The sequence below is a fragment of the Protopterus annectens genome, chromosome 14.part0 (assembly GCF_019279795.1).
Source record: "Protopterus annectens isolate FY-2018-M chromosome 14.part0, PAN1.0, whole genome shotgun sequence".
NCBI classification, from domain to species: domain Eukaryota; kingdom Metazoa; phylum Chordata; order Ceratodontiformes; family Protopteridae; genus Protopterus; species Protopterus annectens.
The window spans coordinates 620,556,608-620,580,546 of record NC_056748.1 but is presented as its reverse complement, the minus strand read 5'-3'; the positions used below and the strand labels follow the sequence as shown (position 1 = coordinate 620,580,546).

The following is a 23,939-nucleotide window of genomic DNA, read 5'->3' as shown; positions in this document are numbered from 1 at the left end:
TGAACTAGAGGAAGGCCTCTGAGAGGTAGATTTGGCAGGCAAAGCTTTTGAAAGTTTGGCAGCTTTAGCCCTAGAAAAGGCCTTAATTGACATGGAAGCAGGGGGCCTAGCTGCCCCACGTGCAGGGGTAGAAATGTCCAAAGGTATGGTGTCGGATAATTCCTGAACACTAGCTTCGGTAGGTAGTTCTGAAGCCGACTCAGCCGGGGCCTCGGTGGTCGAGAGTATGGTTTCGGTAGAAGCAATCACCGAGGACTCTGTTTCGACCGAAACCGAGACACTCCCGGTAGGCCTAGCCGTGGTTTCAGCCGAAACCGCGGGCCGCGAGTGTCGGTCCTTTTCCTTGCGTTTTTTGACCATATGCGAAGTCGGAGTCTCCAACGGCATTTTATAATTAAAAGCGGCTCCAAAAAATTCCCCTGCAAACTCCGACCGACGTCTAAGAGTTCGTCGGTTGAAGGAGGCACAGGCTAAACAGGCCGATACGTCGTGGTCTGGGCCTAAGCAAGGAAGGCAGTAAGAATGGAAATCCTTATGAGGTATTTGTTTCCCACAAGTTAAAAAATTATTTACTTTGTCTGACATCGGCTGAGGCAAGAAAGAGTCCCCAACGGGGTACTTAGCTTTTTTCGAAGTCTTCGGTAGCTGAAATCACTGGATCTGACCGACCGGCACTTGCGAACAGCTTCTGCTTCGGGGACCGCGCGGCAAGAAAGACCGAGGAAAATGGCGTCGGCTGATGCTTTTATACCCCAGATGCTCTGACGTCGGGGAAAGTGCGACATCAGCCGAGGCCAGACCCAGACTTTGGAATCCGACCGACCGAAGGGCTGCCTGAGGCAGGACAACCCATATGTTATGACTGCAGATGCATCCTTGAAGGACATTTTCTGGAAAGTAGTGGTTGTGTACTACATGTGACAATCTCCTGTATTCTCCATACGTCTGGACAATGGGGTAGGGTTGCAAGATGGAAGCATTTTCTTACACAGAAAAACATCTAGGCTTGGCTAAAATTTGCAAAACAATACATCAAGACTCCTAAAAGCATGTGGGAAAATGTGTTATGGTCTGATGAGACCAAGGTTGAACTTTCTAGCCGCAATTCCAAAAGGTACGTTTGGTGCAAAAACAATACTTTGCAACACCATCTCCGCGGTGAAACATGGTGGTGGCAGTATCATGCTTTGGGATTGCTTTTCTTCAGCTGGAACTGGGACTTTAGTCAAGGTGGAGGGAATTATGAACAATTCCAAATACCAGTCACTTTTGGCTCAAAACCTTCAGGCGTCTACTAGAAAGCTGAAGATGAAGAGGAATTTCACCTTTCAACACAATGACCCGAAGCATACACCCAAATCAACAAAAGAATGGCTTTAACAGAAGAAAATTAAAGTAGTGGAATGGCCCAACCAGAGCCCAGACCTAACTCCAACAGAAAAATCTGTGGGGTGAGCTGAACAGGGCTGTGTACAAGAGGTACTCGAAATCTGACAGACTTGGAGAGCTTTTACAAGGAAGAGTGGGGAAAATATTGCCAAGTCAAGATGTGCCGTGCTGACAGACTCCTACCCAAGAAGACTGAATGCTGTAAATTAAATCAAAAGGTGCTGCACGCTTATGCAGCTTACTGTACATTTTTTTTTTTTTTTATATTTTTTTCCCTAACAGATTTGTTTGTTTTTCAATTGAATTGTACACATTTAAGGTGGGAAAAGTTTTGAAATAATTTCTTGTGGTCTCATTTTTTTATATCACAAAACCTGGCATTTTAACAGGGGCGTGTACACTTTTTATATCCACTGTATAGTTTAATCATAACATATACTTCTCTTTTACATTTGTAAAACCAGCCTGTGGATTGTATTAATACTTACAAATCACATAGAATTACTTACAAGATTCTATCTGGCTGAGTGTCAGCCTTTCAGTTTTTCACAGCATGTTTCATCAGAAATTATTTTAGCAGATGTCTGACACACAGCTGTTTACTTCAGCACATCATTTTATTCTTAGCTCTATGGTTCAAGCCTTTCATACTTGCTTTTGTTACACTTCTGCGTTTTGAAAGAGGCATTTATTTCAAACCTTGTACCAAGTTAATCCTTGCCTTATAAGTCAAAACCTTGTATTAATAAAAAGCATACTTTTCGTTTTGCATTGCAGCATACATTTAATTGCTTTGGGGATACATATTTTACTTTATATAATGTCTATCAATTCCTCCTTTTTTAATTAAGCAAAGGAAACATGCAGTCTACAGGAAATATGATCCTCTGTACTTAATAGCCTTTCTTTATTGTTAACAGTTACTTGTTTAACAGTTTTAACATAAATTTTAACAAATCTCCTCTGTTACAGCTGAGATAGTTCCATAAGTTGCATTTGTTAAAACTTCCATCAGCTTTAAACTTTCTGTAATTCCCATATTGCCTTAGTGGCACCATACCGGTGAAAGATTTCAGGTCCTGAAATAACACCATTTCCTATGTCCAGCTGTTTTAAATCTTTCCCTGGTTTGGAAAAACTATCATGAATCTCCTTTTTTGGTGATTTCCTACCATGTCCTCTGGTAATGTGTGAGTAATTCTCGTTATTGGAACTGCATACGCTATGTAACAGAATTTCTTCCTTAAAAGTATTAAGTGTTAACTCCCATACTGTTTTTATTTTATACTCAAGCTTTTCAAGTGACCAGATTTGGTGTAAAGTAATATCAACCCTGACTGTCCCTTTCATTTGAAAACAGAGTATCCCTCTTTTCATTTCCATCAACTGTAAATGTTCTTTTATGGCTGATTGTTTTACAACTCTATTTTTATAAGATCCTTTAAACATAAATCCTGTATCTGTAATCTCTACAGGGACTGCATGTAACGGCATTTTCCCCCTGTAAGAAATGTGGTTACAAACCCAACAATTTGATTTGTGTGCCTTTGCAAACAAATTTTGCATGGCCAAAAATTTATTGAAATCAGGTATCCAAGTATGATGCCCCTGTTCTCGTGATAATATCAGAGTATCTCTCCCCATTTTTTCTTTGCAACTTATTTGCATTTCCTTTTGTATTTATATTTTTTTGATTGCCTTGTCCTGTCCATATATTGGTATTATAAACAGTATATACAATAGTATCAAAATGCACACGAGTATTAACATGCACCCCAAAGCTTGCATCTCCTTGTGTGAGGTTTAGTTTCCTCCATTTTTGGGGGGCTTTGTTGCAAATGGGTATATCAATTTTTTGGGCTTTGTTGCAAATGAGTATATCAGCATTTAGAAACAAACTTAACAGTCTGTTACTGTCCTAAGACTGTTAACAGACTGACACTGTTAAGACTTTTATTAACTTACACTGATTTCTATGAACCAACATGGTGTGCTGCTTTTGCTTGCATTTTAATTAGATGAAAATGTAATTTTTCTATGTTTCTATTAAGATTTTTAATCACTCTGTACTTTACTACCTGTATGTATTCCTGTGTATTATTCTGTAATCCTGTGTATGATTCCCAGGATGGCAGTTAACACCAGTCTGACCAATGATGTTCTTGCTGTACTAGTTTGTTTACAAAAGTATAAATCTGTTTGCAGTTAAATTTTACATTAAAACATTCTTTTGAAAATGTGACATTACAGTCACTGTTTCCTACCAATATTGATCCTGTTTGCTGTATGCATAAGCTGCCTTTGGAGACATACTGTACTTTTAATGTGGGGGCTTTGACCCTCTCTTGTTACCACAATCCTTATTTAGGAATTGTCATAGATACGGTCTTAAATATTATTCCATTTCCAGATTTGGATTTACATACCCAACATTTAATTGCACTATTTGGTTTTGCACATACCATTTGCATTACTGTAAATGCATTCACTGTATCTGTATTAACTTAAACTTCGCACTGTATCTATATTAACTTTACTTTGTGTCTGCATGTTTGCAGGATATTTCTGTGTTTGTTTATTCTGAATCCCTCCTGGCTTATCAAACCAGTAAAGTAATATTTATTTTTCTTTTTCTGTCCCCTTTGTTTAATTAATTTACATTTTGTTCTTTGTACTAACATCATCTTCCATTACTTCAAAAGGTCCCTGTTCTTTGCTGCCAAATTATAACCTGTGTTCTGTTAACTTATTGCTTTAATGCCTATTTTCTGCCATGATCTGGGTTATAGGGAGGATTATCCCTATATTCTACTGGGCATAACTTACCATTTTTATCATACTGTTGTGTTTGTAATTACCCCTTGCCTTATTGAAGAAGGTTTGTCCTTCCGTCTGCTTATTACTATCCTCATTTTTCTGTTTACCCTGATGTTTGCATATATGTCCTTTTCTATTTATTACACGTTTCAAAAACAGTGCATTAACCATCTGTGGCTGTCTCCTGTTTCCATAACTCCACTGTGGAATTGTCTGCATTAGATGAGATTGTTGTACCTGTAACAGCTATGACAAGTTTAGGCTTAATTTTATCTTCAGACTTTAAATCCTCAAGATGCTTTTTGCAATCTACAAGTTGTTGTACATTTCCTATTTGTACCTGCAATACTGCTTTAGTTTTTAAACTGTTTAGCACTCTGGCTTTCTCTTGCTCCAGGCGGATTCAGAGATGTTTAATGTCCAAGTCTGTATTTGACTGGCCGGCAGAAACTGATTTTAAAGCTACATCTGCATTTTGCAGAATGGCATTAACTGTCTGACGAAATTGCTTTAACATACCATTATGCCTGACCAAAGCATCTTTTGTTTTTTCTGTTATCTTATTTAAACTGTCTGATTATTTTTAGATAGTTTTTTAAACGGTTACATATGTCTAGTAATCCTGTGACATGCAAAACAGAAATGAGGATATTTGTCACCACAATTTATACATTTAAAGTTCTGTATGTTTGCAAATACTAACACTGAATCCATTTACATAGATAAGAAGTTTATGTACTCACCATAACGTTCCATGTGAGTTGTTCCATCTCGCCTTCATTCTTCACTGATGGGTTCGGAGCCAATCCATAAGCTCTGACATGGCCGTTTGCAAAGCCCAAGGTTTATCAGTAGCTCGTGACCAAGCCCCTTATCTCATGATGCACTGCTGGAATTACCTCAGATCTTGTTTGCTGTGTGTACTATATCCATGTAAGAGAACTACCCTCCCATAGAGAGGCAGGAGGATTGAGTAACCAGGATGAGATCAGCCTCTAGGTCAACCATCAGCCAGGTGGGGGATGGAGGGAAGGATGTAAAACTGAAGGCAGGATGGAACAACTCACATGGAATATTATGGTGAGTACATAACTTCTTAATGTGAAGTTTTTCAATCTCGCCGTTCATTCTTCACTGAAGGGTAGCGTCCCTAGCACCCTCAATCTCGGGTGGCTAACGGGAGTACATTCTTCAGGACAATAGACCTAAAGGAAGCCCTGTCCCTGGAGGCCTTATCAACTTTGTAATGAGTGATAAAAGTATGAGATTTAGACCAAGTGGCAGCAGCACAAATGTTATCAAGGGTCAATTTGGCTTGGAATGCAGAAGATGTAGAGACTGCCCTGGTAGAATGAGCTTTAATCTTGTGTAGTAAGGGCATATTAGCAGCTGAATAAACAAAGGTAATATAATCAGACAGCCATTTCAAAAGCATTGTTTCAGCCACTGGTCTATCTTTTCTGGCTTCAGAGAATGATACAAAGAGCTGGTCTGATTTTCTGACATTGTTTGTTCTGTCCAAATAATATCCGAGTCTGTGAACGTCAAGTTTGTGCAGCATATACTCAAGGTTATTGGAATGGTTAGGGAAGAAGACTGGCAACTCAATCACTTGGCTGATATTAGATTCTGAACAAACTTTGGGCAAAAAGGAAGGGGTTTGTCCTAAGAGATACTCTTATTCATATGAAAAATCAAATAAGGAGGGCTGATAGATAAGGCTCGACATTCTGACACTCTACGGGAGGAAGTAATAGCCACCAGAAATATGGTTTTCCATGATAAGAATTTGAGGTCACAAAACGATGCTGGTTCAAAAGGGGAAGAATTCTACAAGATAGCAGAAAGTTTAGGTTCCAAGGAGAATAAGGAGTTTTCACTGGAGGACTCATGTGAAAGGTTCCTTTGAGAAAGGCCTTGGACAACTTGTGGAACATTATGTTTAGCCCGTCCACTCAGAGATGAAAGTTAGATATAGCAGCCAACTGGACCCGAACTATAGCAGCTGCAGCTCCTTTATTAAAGATCATAGTCAAGAATTCTAAAATGGACGTCAAAAGGGCTTGATAAGGATCAATGTTCTGCTTAGAGGCTCATATGGAAAATCTCTTCCACTTACTAAGATATAATCTTCTGGTGGACGGCTTATGGGAAGACAACAGGATCTGCCTTGTCTCATTAGAAAGGTCATGAAGCCTGGCTATGAGGGGAACTGGAGCAGCCAAGCTGTTAGCGTCAGTGACTGCAATGAAGGATGGAGTTCCCCTGACGGATGTGTCCGAAGGTCCGGAACTGGGTCCAGAATCCATGGATCATCCAATAGATGATGATGAAGAAATGCAAACTAAATCTGCCGAGGCCAATGAGGAGCTATAAGAATGACGGTCCTTCCCAGCGGCATTGCTTTCTGTAGAAGTCTGGGTATTAGAGGGAATGGAGGGAATGCACAGAAGAGACCCGGGGACCAATCATGTATGAGTGTGTCTCACGGGGTTTCTCCTAGAGCGGGAAATCAGGGCAAGGTAGCTTCTGCATTTCATGTTGATGTGACTGGCAAAAAGATTGCAGCAAGGCTGGCCCCATTTGCAAAACAATCCTGTCTGCAATCTCTTGTTTGAGGGACCACTCATGTGGCAACAAAATTGCCCTGCTCAGTTTGTCTGCTATCACGTTGGATCTCCCCAGGATGTGCATTGCCAACAGAAAGTGCTGGGAGGAGGCAGCCCACTACCAAACTCTGAGGGCTTCAAGGCAAAGGGGGTAAGACGTGGTCCTGCCTTGCTTGTTCAAGTACCAGACTACTGACATATTGTCTGTCTGAATTGCAATTGTCCCTAGAGGAAGAGAGTCTTGAAAGTACTGCAACGCTAGAAGTACTGCTCTCATCTCCAGAACACTGATATGCAGATGTGACTCCTGATGCGTCCATATGCCTTGGGCAGTCTTTCCCTGAAAATGCCCCCCCACTCCACCCTATCAGGGAAGCGTTTGTGGTCACAGTGGCTACTGGAGGGGGTAATATGACTCATTGGAAGTTCCTGATAGCACCACTGAGTGAACAGCAGCCATTGAAGAATCTGCATATGCATCCTTGCTAATGATATGGCCAAGATCGCTGCAGCCATCAAACCTAATACTTTTAAGACTTCTGCGGCTGGTGCTCTGTCCTTTGACACTAATGAACTGCCATGCTGGCGAAGAAGACCCTCTCGATTGGCAGTCGTACAGTGAAGTGTCTAACTCTGCCCCTATAAGAACGATATGCTGCGATGGTGACAAGGCAGATTTTTCCGAGTTAACTGTAATGTCTAAGTGATGGCAGTGTGTCAAGAGTGAATTCCCTTGCCTGAATCAGTTGATGCCTGGTGGTGGAGGTGAGGAGCCAATCGTCTAGGTAGGGAAACACCTGGAATCCTGAAAGTCTCAGATAAGCCGTGACCACTGCCATGCATTTGGTGAACACTCTGGGGGCTGTAGTGAGACCAAAGGGGAGGGCTCGAAATTGATGATGACTGGCTCCCAGCTGGAAACGCAGATGATCTCTGGATGGCTTGGACATTTTTAAGTGGTAGTATGCATCCTTGAGATCTATCGAGCACATCCAATTGGCTCTCCCTAAAAAGGGAAGTACAGACTGTAGCGTGACCATCCGGAACTTCTCTTTCTTCACAAACTGGCTGAGTCTGCTGAGGTCCAAAACAGATCTCCAGTCCCATTTTCTTTGAAACCAAAAAGAATCTTGAGTAAGTTCCGGATCCTATTTGGTCTGCTGGGACTGTCTGGATGACTCTTTCTAGCAACTTGTGGACCTCTATAGTTGCTTGTTCCCTGTAACTGGGTGGAACATCCGGGATTCTCCTTGGGGGTGTGGGTGGAGTAGCGAATGGTATGAAATACCCTCTGGAAATAATACTTTGCACCCAGCTGTTGTTTGTTAGATCTTGCCAGGTGTCTGGGTACAAAGATAAGCGACCCCCAATTGCCTCCAGAGCAGGACAGTCGGGTCTCCTTTCAGGAGCGCTGATAGGGTTGACCAGAGAAGTGATCTCTGTCACCCTGGTGTTGCGGACTCCCTCTGCCACTAGGGTGGCGTCTTCTATTGTTACCCCCTCCTCTGCCCCTAGAGGGGGGGGGTTCACTACACGTGTCCTGAAAGGCTCCTTGGGCTTTTCGGAACCACATTTTCCCTCCCTGTTGGCCTTTGGTGTAAGGCCGAGTATGGGTGGAAGAACGGACTCCGACGGCAGACAGAGTCTTTCCCTCCTGCTCACACCTGGTGAGAGTTTCCTTCACTTTGGGCCCAAAGAGAGATGAGCCATCAAAAGGGGCGTTGACAAATGAAGACTTAAAGGGCTCCAAGAAGGAACAGAAGCGCATCCAGGAATGTCTTCTTAGAGCTATTCCTGTGTCCGCTGCCCTACTCGTCCCATTGGCTGCATATATGAGACGCATGGATGAGTTTGCAATGGAATTTAGAGTAGCAAGCTGGGTGGCAACTTTGTTGAAAGCTGCAGCTACAGTACCCTGAAGAGCATCTCCCAACTCCTTAAGGAGATCTCTTTGCAGTCTGGTGAAATGGGTCAAATAGTTCTCTGATCGGAGTGTAAAAGTTGCTGAACTAAACATGCGTTTCCCATATCGATCCATGACCCTGGACTCTGTTAGGAGGATGGATCGACGAACAAGTCTCAGACATTTCCTTCTTGGTGGCCACCATCATGGCATCAACAGGGACTCCCTTGGACAAAAAGGCTTTATCTACGGGGGCAGAAAGGAACTTATTAGGCCTCCGAGGGACAGGTTCAATGGATTCCGGTGACTCCCACGCCCACCAAGAGACAAGCTGCATGAGCTCATCGATGGGCAGAGGCACCCAAGAGGTGGAAGGTTGAGACCCGAAAGCCTTCAGGAGAACTGACTCATCCTCAGTAGGGCTTTTGGACTGCTAATCACCCCTCTGCCTAAGGATCTCTAGTATCTCCACAAAGGAGATATCCTCAGAGGGGGATCGTGGGGATCCTTCTGACTCATCCAAGTCAGTGTCAGATGTCAAGGACTCCTGCGGGGAGTCTCTCCTTTTACACAATCTCTTCCTGGGGACCTCCTTAGTGGAAGCCTCTGGGGAGGTCACAAAAGAGCAAGGAGTGCCCTGTGGGGCTACTTGAGGCTCAGGGTTTCTACGCTTGGCCTGGACGATGGAGCCAGAAGCGGACACAGATGCTTTGGGGGAAGAAGAGGCCAGACCTGGTGTTGAGGATGTCTTTGGGGACAAGGCTCTCCTCACGGCTTCGAAAGCATCACGACTCCGATGAGGAGGAGTTGATGGACCCGAGGGAACCGCCAGCCCCTCCCACACCAAGGCTGTGGGCTCCGAGCAGAGGTAGGAGCTGAGCTCATCCGAGCCGAGGCCCCGAGAGGAACAGTTGGCACCGACAAGTCGGTGCGACTATCCTCCCCGAACCCAACAGGAGAGTGTCAGCCCCTAGAGTCCCCAGTCAGTGCAGAGGACATCAGGGTACATGGAACCGATGACACCGAAGCAGGTCTTGGCTCCACGATCAACAGGTTGTCCCCCTCTGGCTCCGAAGATCCGGTAAGGTTCGGAGGAGGAGCAGTCAAATCCGGGGTGGTGGTCTTCGGTTCAGACGCTCGGGTCGGAGCTGACAACAATTTAGCAAGGCCTAGTGCCCATAAGAGCTTCTGCATCAACTGATCCACATCCAAATCAGAGAGGCTGACAGAAGACCTAGAGGAGTGCACCGACGGTGCAGATTGAAGGAGTGGAGATACAGGTCTCTCAGAGACTGGCTCCAGAACTGTAGGCCGGCTCCAAAATGAAGAGACACTCTGCTCCGAGAGCTGTGGAGCCGAAGTCCCGGAATCCTCCACTTTCTTTGACTTTTTCGAGTCTTTAGATGCCTTGGAGTCTGCTGAGGATTTAGAAGATTTAGAAGACTTGCTGACCCCATCTTGGTCAGTCAAAGCTTCAGCAAACCTCGATCCACAAGCTTCCTTTTCCTCTCTAAAAGAACCCTTGAAGAAAAGGGATGGCAAATACTGCAGGACTCCTGAAAATACACCGTACCTAAACTATAAACACACTGAACATGCCCATCAGTAAGAGACATCTTTTGCCCACAATCTGAACATTTCTTGAATCCAGACTTTGGTGTTTGTCTTTTTCCTCAGACATAACAAGAAAAACTTTAGGCTTAACTCATTACACAAGCCTAAATGCAACCTAAAAGTTATATCACACCTACACTTAGGCTCAAGTTAACACACCTAAAATATAAAACACACTCTAAACAATGGCCCAGAGAAAAAAGGGGGCCAACACTATGTAAATACATATAACTACACACTAACTATTAATGCAATAACTATAATAGAAAAACACACACACTAAGTAACTTGGCCCAACACGAGGCCACAACTATACTAAATAGTAAAGGCACCAAGGGAAATAAGTCTAATAGAAAAAAACTACAGGAGCTATTATAAGACTAATCTAAGAATTAGAAAAAGTTATGGAATAACTAGCGAAAAGCAATTTTTTGATCAAAAAAGGCCCAAGCGAACTGGAACCACTGAGATCCGCGCCGCGGCAAACTAGATCTGAGGTAATTCCAGCAGTGTGTCATGGGATAAGGGGCTTATAATCTCAAGCTACTTGTAAACCTTGAGTTTGCAAACGCCGTGTTGGAGCCGATGGATTGTCTCCGAACCCATCAGTGAAGAAAGACTGGCGAGATTGAACAACTTCACATTTAATTTTTTTCACTTTCACTAGTCTCAAATAAAGCTGTGTTACCTTTACTAGCACTACCTGCCTGATTATACCACTGCCTCAAAACTGTCCAGACTTTGGGGTTTGATTTAAATGTATACCAACTATATGTGGGCAATTGAAAAAAATTCCTTTTTTGTCTTGCCACTGAGGCGGAGTCTGCAGTAAAGAAGACTGTGAATAAATATTAGCAGGAAAAATAGCTGCCATTTTCTGCTGAACCCTGTCCAATGTCAATTGATGTATTTTGTACCCCTTGCACATCTTGTAGGGCTTTCTCTAATTGTCTTGTCAGATTAACCTCTGTAGTTTGGGCCCTTAGTAAATGTTGTTGGGATCTATCCGATTGTTGTTTTAAACCATACATTTCATTCTGTAAAGTTTGAATGTTTCTGTCTCTAGATGGCATTATTATTCATACTACTGTCCCTAGGCAAATTATGAAAAGCTGTGAAAACCTTTTTTAAAAGGTTAATAGTACACTTTACTATGTCATAATTTTGTGCCTGTGCATTTGCAAGATTTGTTAAAGATTTTCATGCAGTCTATTCCATTATTTACAATAACTGTCATACATTTGTACTGTACGAGATTTAGGTAAAGCTTTAAGACATTAAAGAAAATCTGCAACAGTTTGCATTATATCTGACAAAGGCATGACTGCAGAAGGTACATTTAACTGTTGTGCATGTGAAGAACTAAACGCTAGAATCAGATTTTTTGTCAGACTAGGATACATCTTATTGTATGGCTTACATACTAGACCCTTGTGACAAGACAGACAATTTTGGAAATTTACTTTCACATAAAAAACAGTCTTTTGGAACTGATGTACATTTTGTCATGTATGGATCATAGACATTTATCCATTTACAAACACAACTTTTATCTGATTTTTGAACATTAAAAATTCCAGATGTACATTTCATGTCTGACAGGGAAAATTCAAACCATGCCTGTAAACAAGATCAGAGTTTGTCCAGTGTAGCATGTAAATTTACATCTACAGTATGTGGGCATTGTAAAGTCAAGACTCTACTGGCATCCATGCTATAACTGAAGAATTTACCGTACTTTGCGTAGATGACAAACGGGAGATCAGGCTGAAGTCACTTCGAAGACACAGTGTCCTTCAACAGAAGAATTGATGGTGGAATGTAGTTGGACAGCTGCAACGGCATACTCAGGTACCACCTTGGAGAAGCACTGGAAACTGCTGACCTGTGGAATTCACTTAGAAAGTATAGCACCAAATGAAGAGTAACTGCTGGTAACGGATATAAAAGGTCACACTAAAGCTGCTGTGCCACTGTTAAATTATTGTAAAACGTCAGAATTAACCAGACTCACAACGTACTGCTGTTTTCTGTTACAGTTTAATACATCCAAGCAGTAACACTGTCTAAGACTATTTCAATTCTATTATAACATAACTAGAATACAGTATTTGCTTCTCATTAACTGTGTTGTCTCTATGATCAATGCACACTCGATCAAGATGTCTCTCCAGAAGAGTAATCAATGTCCAGTTTATATATTCATTGCACAGCAGCAGATATTTCCTAGTGTCCTTGTGGTTTGCATGACTGATTTTTGTCCACATTATCTTTACATCAGTTGAAGTGTCTATTTTATTTCTTTTATTTTTTGCATCTGAAAGCTCACAGAAAGACTTATTTCTTTCTGTACAACTTCCTTCTTTGTATGTTCCAAATTATTAACAGGATGCCATTTACCGTTGTGTCTAGCCCACAAACATATTTACAGTTAAGCTATCTAAGCATGTTTCATCAGAAATTATTTTAGCAGATGTCTGACACACAGCTGTTTACTTCAGCACATTATTTTATTCTTAGCTCTACAGTTCAAGCTTTTCATGCTTGCTTTTCTTACACTTCTGCTTTTTAGAAAGACATTTATTTCAAACCTTGTATCAAGTAAACCCTTGCTTTACAAGTCAAAACGTATTAATAAAAAGCATACTTTCCTTTTTGCATTGCAGCATACATTTAATTGCTTTGGGGATAAATATTTTACTTTATATAATGTCTATCAAAGATGACTTATGTTGGGGTGTTACTGAACAGCTGTGTTCTTGTGCAAGCAGATTCATTTTTTGAGGAATATTATGGCAAATGCCCGTAACCATTTACAAAAGAAGGGAGAATCATGGTTGCCTGGGCCAGAAGGGAGTCACCACGATGATCTTGGGGGAGTCCTTCTGAATCTTTGCATGTACTTGGATATTAGTAAAAAGCATACATGAACACTTCTGTCCAAAGAAAGGAAAAGGCATCAGTCTTCCAGGCCTTCTTACATGAAGTCTTGGAACAGAACTTTGCCAGTTGATTGCTCAGACAGGAGACAAAGAGGTCTACTACAGAATACCCCACAGATGGATCAAATCTTAGATCTCCTGACCGAGTTTCCATTTGTGAGGGTCTGCCCTAGTCCTAACTCAGCTCGTCTGCCACACACAGCTTTTCTCTGACAGAATTTAGGATGCCTGTAGTCTGAAGCTTTTCCCCCTAGCTTGTTAATGCACCACATGACAGTGGTATTTGTTTGTAACCATGTGAAGAGGTTATCAGAGACCAAGGATGTTTCAGAGAGTTGAGTACCATGATAAAGACAAGCATCTCCTTGGTATTTCTGTGCTTGGTTTGGTGCTGTATGTACCACACCCCCTGCACTTTTATCCCTCCTGAAACTTAAGTCTGAAGCCTCTGCTATGACTGACTGTTTTCCAGCAGGGTGGGAGAAGCTGAGACCTGAATTTAAGGATATCTGTTGTCTCCACAAAAAAAATTATCTCCTGACAAATCACAGTAATGAGATCTGAAGATATGAAAGGTGCTGATGCTAGGACCACAGAGATTTTAAATACTGCTGTATCTTTCTCATGTGGAGTCTTGTCAGGAGACCCACAATGATAAGGTATTCCCTCACAGTGACAGAAGTCTGAATGCAAAACTTTAGAAATAGATGTAAATAATTATTTTTTTCCTGTGGAAGAAAAACTCTTTGAACTGAGGTGTCTAGTTGACATCCGAGGAACACAATCTTGTGTGGGGGAGTCAAGAAAGACTTTTGAAGGTTCCCTTGGAAGGCCAGCTTGTGTAAGAGCTCTGTCACCCAAAAAAGAAATTCTGGAAATTTTTAAAGACTTTGCGAAGATAAGCATGTTGTCTAGATATGGAAATGTGGCTACCCTGTAGCCTGCAATGAGCTATAACTGGAGCTAAAAACTTCGGGAACACCTGGTGTAGAGAATAGACCAAAGAGTAAAGCACAGAACTGATAATGCAATCCAGACTCACAAAACCTTAACACCTCAAGTCTGGATGAATACAGAAGTGATAAACATCTTTTAAGTCTAGTGTTAACTAGAAACTTGAAAGAGGTAACCAATTGTCAAGTGATATCATTTTGAATTTGGGCATGGTCACAAACAGGTTTAAGAAAGAAAGATCCAGAACTGGCGTCCAACATTCTTTCTTTGGGACAAGGAACATCCTTGAATAAAACTCCTCCTCACCAGGTAGAGAGGAACCAGTTCCATCACTTCTTGGGACAGCTTATGATAAAGGACAGGTGGAAACACCCCCTGGAAAGGAAGAATTTCCTCCCACTGCCATTAGTAACAGTGACAAATGATTTTCAGAACCCATCTGTCTGAAGCAATCTGTTGGCAGTGAAAAACATGGAGATTCTAACTTTCTGGAAAAGAAAAGGGGCCAGGACTGGAGAGGATCACAGGGTCTCGTGAATAGTCATTCAGACTTGTTGGACTGTTCTTGGTTTTGGGAACTTGAAACCTTTTTCAAACCCCCTTGCCACTTCTTAAACACATGTTTACCTGAACTCAGTTGACACTGTTTATTCTGTTTTCTGGCAAAACTGTACAAGACAAAAAAAATCCCTTGGACAATTTGTAAAAGGAAGGCTGAAAAATCTTGAGAGATTCTCCTGGATCAGCTTGTCCCTTTCTTCACACTTTTTGATCATCCCTGCAGCAGACATGCCAAACACAATCTCTGTATCCAAGGGAGAATTTAAAATCAAATACTTTACATTGTCTGGAAGCTTCTGAGAATGCAGCTAAGCAAACCTCCTCCCTAAAAGAGTACTAGTGGCCACAAGCCTGGCAGAAGTACCAACAGAGCCATATACACACTGAAAACCATGAGTAGTGACTTGTGCAACAGAAGAAACTAAGCCAGTGATGGTGAACCTATGACACGTCAAAAGTGACACACCACAACATTTTGGGTGACACCAGCATTCAACACCAGAGTTGCCAAAGAAACTTGAATGAACAAAAATACAAGAAATATGTGATACTGCACTTGTCTATTAAAATTCAGCAACAAAGTCGTCATTAATTGATGTTAATCAAATGTAAAGTGTTCCACATTTTTTTCAGTTCAATTCAAAATTACTATTAAAAGTAGGGTAATTTTTTGGTGCACTGTTTTAAGCCCAATTACAGTGCGCATATCGTTTTCTCTGTTGTAAGTCAGTGATTTTTCTCTTACTTTTATAATACATAGCACATGATTGGACTGTATTTTATTTAAATAAATGAATATACAAAGAATTGTTCCTCTTTTGTTTGGGGGGGGGGGGACATGTCAGCACAGTCAAGATAGGCATTTTCTGAATTTTTGACATACCCAGCCCAAAAGGTTCACCATCACTGAATTAAGCTATTTAAAGCAGATTTTTCTTCACAAGAAGAAACTGCAGATAAACATTCCTAATAATCACGATATGTCAGAACAAACTAACATACTAGCCTGACCATTTAAAATTCTGACAATCAAAGTTGCAGAAGTATACACTTCTTTCCATACCTAGCAATATTTTCCCCATCCTTACCAGAAAGAGTAGGACTACAATCAATTAAGTGTTTAGCAGCAGTGAGGTCAACTAATGCCACAGCTGCTGGGTCAGGTTTGGGAATAGTGTATAAAAATTTAAAAGACTGAGGAACTTTATGCATACTATTCATCTTTTTAGGGGCAGCCGGCTGACTATCAGGAAAACTGCAGGCAGTAAGACGCACATCCTCTAAAGCAGATGGAACAGGAGGAATATGTGTAGGTTCTGGAAAGCCTTATCTAACAACTAGCAGTATTTTCTGAGAGACTGAGAAACCTCAGTGTTCTTCCACAAAAACAATGGGATATTCTGGGGATATTCTGGCAAAAGTCTTGGAGAAAGAAACCCCCGGAGTGAGAAAAAGAAACTGAGCTCTCCCCCAAAGTCTGAATCAGAAATCTGAGGATAAAACTCTGAAGTTGTCCCTGCATCTTCCTGTTCAGATTCAGAATCTTGAATCTCTTCAGGAAAAGAGGCAACCCCCTCTCTTTCTTTTAATAGAAACCATTCTAAAGGATCAAGAGCCTGAATTAAACACTGAGCCAGTCCCTGTAAACTACTACTATCAAAAGAAATTTGAGGAGTAAATGCATGGTTTTCTGTTTCATTTTGACAGGACAAATGGAGCCAACTGTATTACTTATGGCAACCACTGCTTCCCTGGGTATGAGCACAGCAGAGAAACCTTCCCAATTCCCTCTCCTAGGACCAGCAAGACTAGAACTTCCTTGCCCACTTAGGGGACTCCACCAACTGCAAATGACATGGCTAACCTCAGTCCAAAGCGGCTGCAGGTGCTACACAAGAGTGATCCGGGGGGTAAAAGATGAGTTGTCTGAGGTACAACAAATGGCCAAAAGAGTCATCCATCGGCAAATTGCTAGTTTGCTGTGGTGGCAAAGGCTGTCTGCTTACCTTTTTCTTTTTGGGGCTAGAAGGAGGACTGACCGTGGAACTAAGAATCTGTTCCAAAAATCAAGCTAAAAAAATGGTGCATTTTCCAGGGAAGAAAAACAGCACATTCCAGTAAAGCTACCAGTCCACAAAAGTTATTTTTTTGACAGAAAAAAGCACATTAAAAAACACTTTCAAATACTATGGCAGCCTCAGAACAGTAAAACAAATTTTCCTCATCAAATAGCATATCAGTTTATACTACTTTTAAACTGAAAGAAAAAAAAAAGTGTTTTTTTTTTAAATGCATTACAGTCTTGATAGAGTCCATTAAAACAACACTCCTAGCTTTGAAATAGCTTTCCTGAAGAGGAAAATAATAGATCAGTAAATACAAGAAAAGGGCAGTTTTCCCCCCAAAGGGAACCATCTGCCCAGCAAAGAAAGGAAAGCACAAGTTGACCATCATTCCTTGGAAGTCTCAGAAGAGTATACTCTTAGGTGGCAGGAAAGCTCTTAAGGGATTTAAGTCCAAACTCGTCTTTTAGTTTGCTCAGCTTGACAATTTGTGCTTGTGGAAGTTGCCCTAAAGCTTTGGAAATTGGCCAGTTGTTATATTTGTGGCAGGATATAAACCATATAGCCAATGAACATTGTAAATAACCTTACAAGTACAGACAGAAAGCAGAGAGTATAGAATTGTATTTAAAAAAATGAGGGTACAAGCAGCAATGTTGCAAGAGATATTTCACTAGAAAAGAGCTTGTGAATTTTAACAAAAGGCTTCAAGATGAGCATTCTGCAGAATGTCAAGTAAAAGGGAAAATGGGAGTAATAACAGTGATTGCTAGACAGGTTCCAATAGTGACAGAAGACAGGAAAAAGACAATGATTGTAGACATATGGTAGTAAGTGGCTATTTGGTAAGGAAGGAGGATTATGCTGGCACATGTATTTATATTCCACCAAAAATTGCTGACATCGAGTTTAAAAAATTTCAGAAAAATAATCACCTTTCAGGAGGATTATTACTTACGGATGTGACAGGGACTGAAACTTGACTTGCAATAATGATGTATCTGGGGGACTTAGAAAATATAACAAAAGAGGTTAGATTTCTGAAGTCTTATTTGATAAAGTTTGGTATGGAACATGTGAATTCACTAGTAGGAAATTAGACTGAATTTTTATATTATTCAGCAAAGTAAAATAACAGGGCTAGACTGAATAAAAATGTATATTTCACTTGAGCAAATGTACTTAATTCAATGCTCTGAAAAGCATCCAATAACTATTTCAGATCATGCACTAATAAAATCCAAGATAAAGATACAAACAAGACACTGGTGATTTCCTACTTACCTGTTACAGAGTGTGGAATTTAAGGAACGGGTAGAAGAAATAATTCAAGAGTTATTAGGGAAGATAAAAATGTCTTCTAAAGGGAGAGCTAATGAGTGGATAAAGCAAAATTAGTTTAAATATAAGGTGGAAATAAAAGAGAAATGGGAAAGTAATATGAATTATTTGAAGGGGTGACAAAGGTTAAAGTACTGCAAAATCAGGGAATCTGGCAGAACAAGAGAAGCAACTGCAGTGTGCTAAAGGGAAAATAATGGAGTATTTGGATAAAATGCATGAGTTTAGAAATATGGCTGTTAAGCAACTATTTTTGTATAACAAATCCAGAGCACAAGAAACTTTTAGCACAATGACTTAGGCAACAGAAAGAAAGGGTCGTCTCCAAACTCAGCAAGTCTATGACAAGAAAACCAATCAAGTGATCCTATACAGTATTAGAAATACTTCATAAAGTGAAAAATGTATAATCAAGAAAAGGCACAAATAGAAATATTTATGGAAAGTTAATTATGCCAAGGTCAGAGGAAGATGTAACTAGCTAAAATAGCAAGAGGCGAGAAAAAAATGGTAATGCATAGTCAATCAGCCGACAAGGAAGCCTTCAAAGAACAGACAGAACAGAGAATGTACTACTTCCCTTTTCTAAAGATCTGTCTTCCACCTCTGGAAGCAGACTCCAGAGAATTTTTCTTCATGTGGATATCAAATGCTGGAGGTGTAATGGAATAGAGACAGTAAACTAGGAACATGTTTTGGGGAGTTTAACAAGTCGGCAGGTTTTAAAAATTTCCTACAGAGCACTATCAGAAATGTTGGGGAAGCAAATTGATGTAACTAAGGAAATTATTCTATCGGGCTGGGATAAAGTATCTGAACTGCCTATACACAAGCAAGGCAGTCCTAGGTTTAATGCTATTGGCTGTCAAAAAAGCAATTATTACAAAATGATAATCAAAATCTAAAACTGTAATTGAAGTTTTGTATATTGTACAAGAGATAAATGAACTAGACGTGGATGCTTAAGAAAAGGGAAGGAGCAAATTACACATAAATTAATGGAATGTGTGGGAACAATACATGCATAATATGTTCAAGAGGAGGAGTGAGGTTTACAGGAAGGGAGGACCTGAGCAATTTATTTAATGTTGGAGTGAACAATTGTTAAAAAGGGAAAACATACATGCAATGCACAATGCATAAATATGACAAATGTTAATATGGTTTGTTTTCTTTTCCATTAATGTATGTGTGCCTGTTTTACGTAATAATTTAATAAAGGTGTTTAAAAAAAATAGTAGGCCAGATTCATGAACATCTACACCAAGTGCACACGATCTGCATTCAAGAACATCCCCATCACATTTTTTGTGTTGTCTGTTCACTCAACGATTACACTAAGTGTAGACAAAGTCTACACATTGTGTTAACATTTCTGAATCCCCCTCGACATTTAAGACTGCAAGAAAATCAGTAGGAAAACTATAATTAGGAAGAAAAAGGAAGGAGTTATGCTTGTGTTCTTATTCACTCAGAATGGTGTACACAGTGTAGGTGTTAATGAATCTGGCCCAGTATCTGTGTTGCCTGCAGACATCTAGAATGTGAAAGAATGAAAGTTATATAGTTATCATAATGACAAACCTGTGCTGCCTTCTTCAGTCTATCTCAAGCTGTAGGTATATCAGAGCCAAAGCTGGTACTTTCAGAATCTTCAGCCTTGGAGCTTCACCCTCTCTGCAAATAATGTACAGCAATCTTTTCAGATCACTCATAAAATCCTCCAAAGCTAGTTATGAAAATAAAATCACCACTGACTCCAAAGACAACCACAAAGCATTCTACAGCTATGTCAAGAATTTCAATGGCAACACTCAGATCTGCTCTGAGCTACAGCACAATGGCACTAAATATACAGAACCAACCAATATTGCCAACAACCTGGCAGATAGGTTCAGTGCTAACTTTACCACCCCCCCCCCACCCTCCAAAGGGCGTATCTCAATACCGGAAGAATGCAAACCCCTGTAATCACGGATGAACAAGTAAAGACCGCACTCTCCAAAGCCAAGAACACAGCATCCATGGGACCAGACAACATCCCAAGCTGTGTACTGCATGAACTACAGAACAAACTGGCACTCCACCTAAGTACCACGTTCAATCATAGCCTCACCTCACGCTATGTGCCTACTGAATGGTGCACAGCGACGGTTATCCCACCCCACAAAGGGGGTGCCACCACGGACCCCAGAAACTACATCCCCATTAGCCTGACGAGCCTGGTCTACAAAGCCATGGAACATATCATCTTGGAGCTTATAAAGAAAGACATAGGTAACCTCCAAACCCTGGACCTCACTCAGTTTGGGTTTATAAAAGGCAGATCATGTCTACTAAACCTGACTTCTTTGAAGCGGTCACTAGAGCCGTAGATGAGGGCAAGGTAGTGCACACAGCCTATATCTTGACCTCACCAAGGCTTTCGATACCATCCCCCACTCTAGATAAACTTACTAAACTGATCATAAATCCCTATGTCACAAGATGGGTGGCCAACTGGCTCACTGACAGAACCCACACAGTAAAAGTAGCCGACTCCAAGTCCGACATCAGATCAGTGATGAGTGTTGTACCACAGGGTTCGGTCCTGGGTCCTCTCCTGTTCGGCATCTACTTCTCTGAAGTGCAGGCCAACATAGAAGGTCTTTGGCTAACAAAGTTCGCATGAGACTGCAAACTGGGAGCCATAATAGAATCACCTAATGATGTAGACATGCTACAAAAGGGCCTCACAGAGACAGATGCTTGGTGTCAAAGTCATGGCCTCAAGTTCAATGCCAAGAAGTGAACTGTCATCCCCTTTGGGAAAAACTCAGTACCCATGAACTACCACATAGGTGGTAGCTCACTAAACACAGAAAGTGTGATAAGGACCTTGGGACACAGGTGGACAGTAGTCTCTCCTTTGATAACCACATCGCCACAGTAGTCACGAAATCTTTCTACGCAGCAACCTCATAAAAAAAGGGTTCTCCTCTAGAGAAAAGGAAGTCATTGTTCCTCTCTACTCATCTCTCATTAGACCCATTATAGAGTACAATGCCCCATTTGGCATGCATCTCACAAGACACCTACAACAATTGGAAAGGCCACAGAAATACCTCACTAAAGAGGATTACCGGTCTCAAACAGATGCCATACACAGACCGTCTCAAAAAACTCCAGCTCTACTCCATTGCATATCGCATACTCAGAGGTGATCTTTGCCTAATATACAAAGATATGTCAAACCCACAGCTGTTTGACATGCTATGCTTAAAGAAATCCCAATCTCTCTGAACTACACGCTCCAGAGACATAAACCTTGTCACCACAATAAAAAGAACATGCTGGAGGGATAGATTCATGTCCCAGAGATTTCCTATACTCTGGAACAAACTACCCATTCATGTCAAGCAAAGCTCCTCATTGGCCCGCTAAGAAAAATCTTGACAACTGGATGGGAAACAGAAAATTCACCCTGGGGATCACTTCTGCGGCACTGCTTGACAGGACCACAGCAAAATAATTTTCTTGGGTGGTGAAACCCAGGGAACCTTTTTGGCTAGGTTTATATAAGCCCCAGGGCTGACAGCCTAGTACCTACCTATTAACCTATGAGTTTGCCTTTCTCCAAACTTACACAAACTTGGAAATTTCTAGACACCACCAAACATAAGAAAAATCAAGGAAAAGGTCAGGGCATTTTATGGGTCTCCCAAAGGAATGTTGTAATGTTGGTTTGCCTAGCCAGTTAAAAGACTTAACATGTGACAATTTGGAAGGGGGGGTAGAGCTGGTTGAGATCAACAGAACAAGACAACCTGGATCTATCATTATGGTAAGTGCATAACTTTCATATCCAGTGTTCATTTCTGTCCATCTCAACCTGAGGAGCAAAGTCCCCAGCCTTTAACAACCCCAGGTGATTTAGGAGAGAACATTCTACAGAATGGTGGAGATAAAAGAGGATCTACACCTGGACTGTATATCTAGCTTGTAATGGCTCACAAACATGGGAGTGCTAGCCCATGTAGAGGCTGCACAAATGTCATCTACACAGGCCAAAGCTAAAAAAAAAGGAAAAATAGCAACTGACCTAGCAGAGTGAGCATTATGTTTGCTAGGTAAGAAAACTCTCTTTTGAAAACTGGCAAAGGAAACACAGTCATACAGCCATCCGGATAGGGTCATTTTTGATACAGGTTTACCCAAGTCAAGATTTGGAAAAGGATACTAGGAGTTGGTCAGACATCCTGAAGTTCTTAGTTCTATCCAAATAAAATCTCAACTGCAGATGAACATCTAGGCAATGAAGTAAATACTCTTTCTTGTTACTGAAGTTGAAAAAGAAAACTGGTAAATGTAGAGACTGGTTCTGATTAGATTCTAAAGTCACTTTGGGCAGAAATGAAGGACTGGTCCTAAGGGTAACTATGTCCTTATGAAAGACTAGGTAATGGGGAAATGGAAGATAAGGCTTGAAATTTTGAACCCCTTTCTGAAGTAATGGCCACCAAGAATAGTGTTTTCCATGACAATATTTTCAGAGAAGCAGATTCAAAGGTAGCATGGTCAGAACCTGCAACAGAAAACTGAGATACCAGGGAGGGACTGGTTCCTATACTAAAGGTCTGAGAAGAAAGGTAGCCTCCAGGATAGTTTCAAAGATGAAACTGGTTTTGCTGTCTATTTCAATGTGAAATTTAGAAACTAGATAAAACTGAACTTTAACAGTTGAATAACATGCTAGAGCAAAAAAGATCCACCAGAACATACAGAATCTCATACAAGAGTGCAGAAAAGGGGTCTAGGCCTATGTGGAAGGCCCAATTTTTTCCCCACTTACTCACATACACCTTCCTAGTGGAAAGCTTTTAGGAAGAGGATGGTACATGAATAACTCTTTCTGAAAGCTTGGGATCTGTGTTCATAATCAAAATTACATGAACTAAGCTGTCAATTTGAGGGACTGAAGATTCGGGTGAAGTTGGCCCAATGGGCGCAAAATCAACCTCAGGATGGGGTCTAGAACCCTGGGTGGATACAAGAGATGAGGCTACAGAAGGGGGGAATCAAACTCATCTTGGCCAGAAAGGAGCTACGAGGATCAGTGTCAATCTGCAGTGGACTGCCTTTTGGAGAAGCATTATTCTTAATGTAGTTGGCATATAGGCATATAATACAACATCCTACAATGACTGCCCCTCTGGAAGGATCAGGGCAAAAAAAATCTGCTGCATCTGGTGATAGACAGGGATACCAAAAGTTAACGGCTTGGGAAGCCCCAGCTGCTGAAATTATATGCAAATATCTTCACATTTAGGGATCACTCATAAGGAAGAAGAATGTTTCTGCTCAAGCTAGAAGGTTTATCTTCCTGGAAGAAACCAGTGAAAACACTTTATCCACTGCCAAACAGTCATGGCCTATTGAAACATTAAGTAGGAGTGGGTTCCTCCTTGTTTATGCACCGCAGCACTAACATATCAGACAGAATGGCAATCACACCCATCAGGAGAAAGTCTAACAGGCCTGCAACACTAGAAGAACCGCCTTTATATCCAAGACAATGATGTGAAGATTGGCTTCTGACTGAGACCAGGTGCCTTGGACAGTCTTCCTCTCAAACTGCCAATGCCACAACTCTTCAATGTCCCAACCCCAGGAGGGAAGCATCCATGTAACTGTGGCTTGAGAATGAGGAAGAATAAACAGTCAAACCTGATGAAACTTGATAAGACTTCAGCCACCATATAATGAG

The 23,939-nt window shown here is 41.2% G+C and overlaps 1 protein-coding gene across 4 annotated transcripts in view; it reads right to left on the bottom strand.

Moving 5' to 3' along the window:
• The window catches only part of HERC4 (HECT and RLD domain containing E3 ubiquitin protein ligase 4), a 3,175,640-nt gene that overhangs the window by 1,491,551 nt on the left and 1,660,150 nt on the right, over positions 1-23,939 (bottom strand). The window lies entirely within an intron of this gene.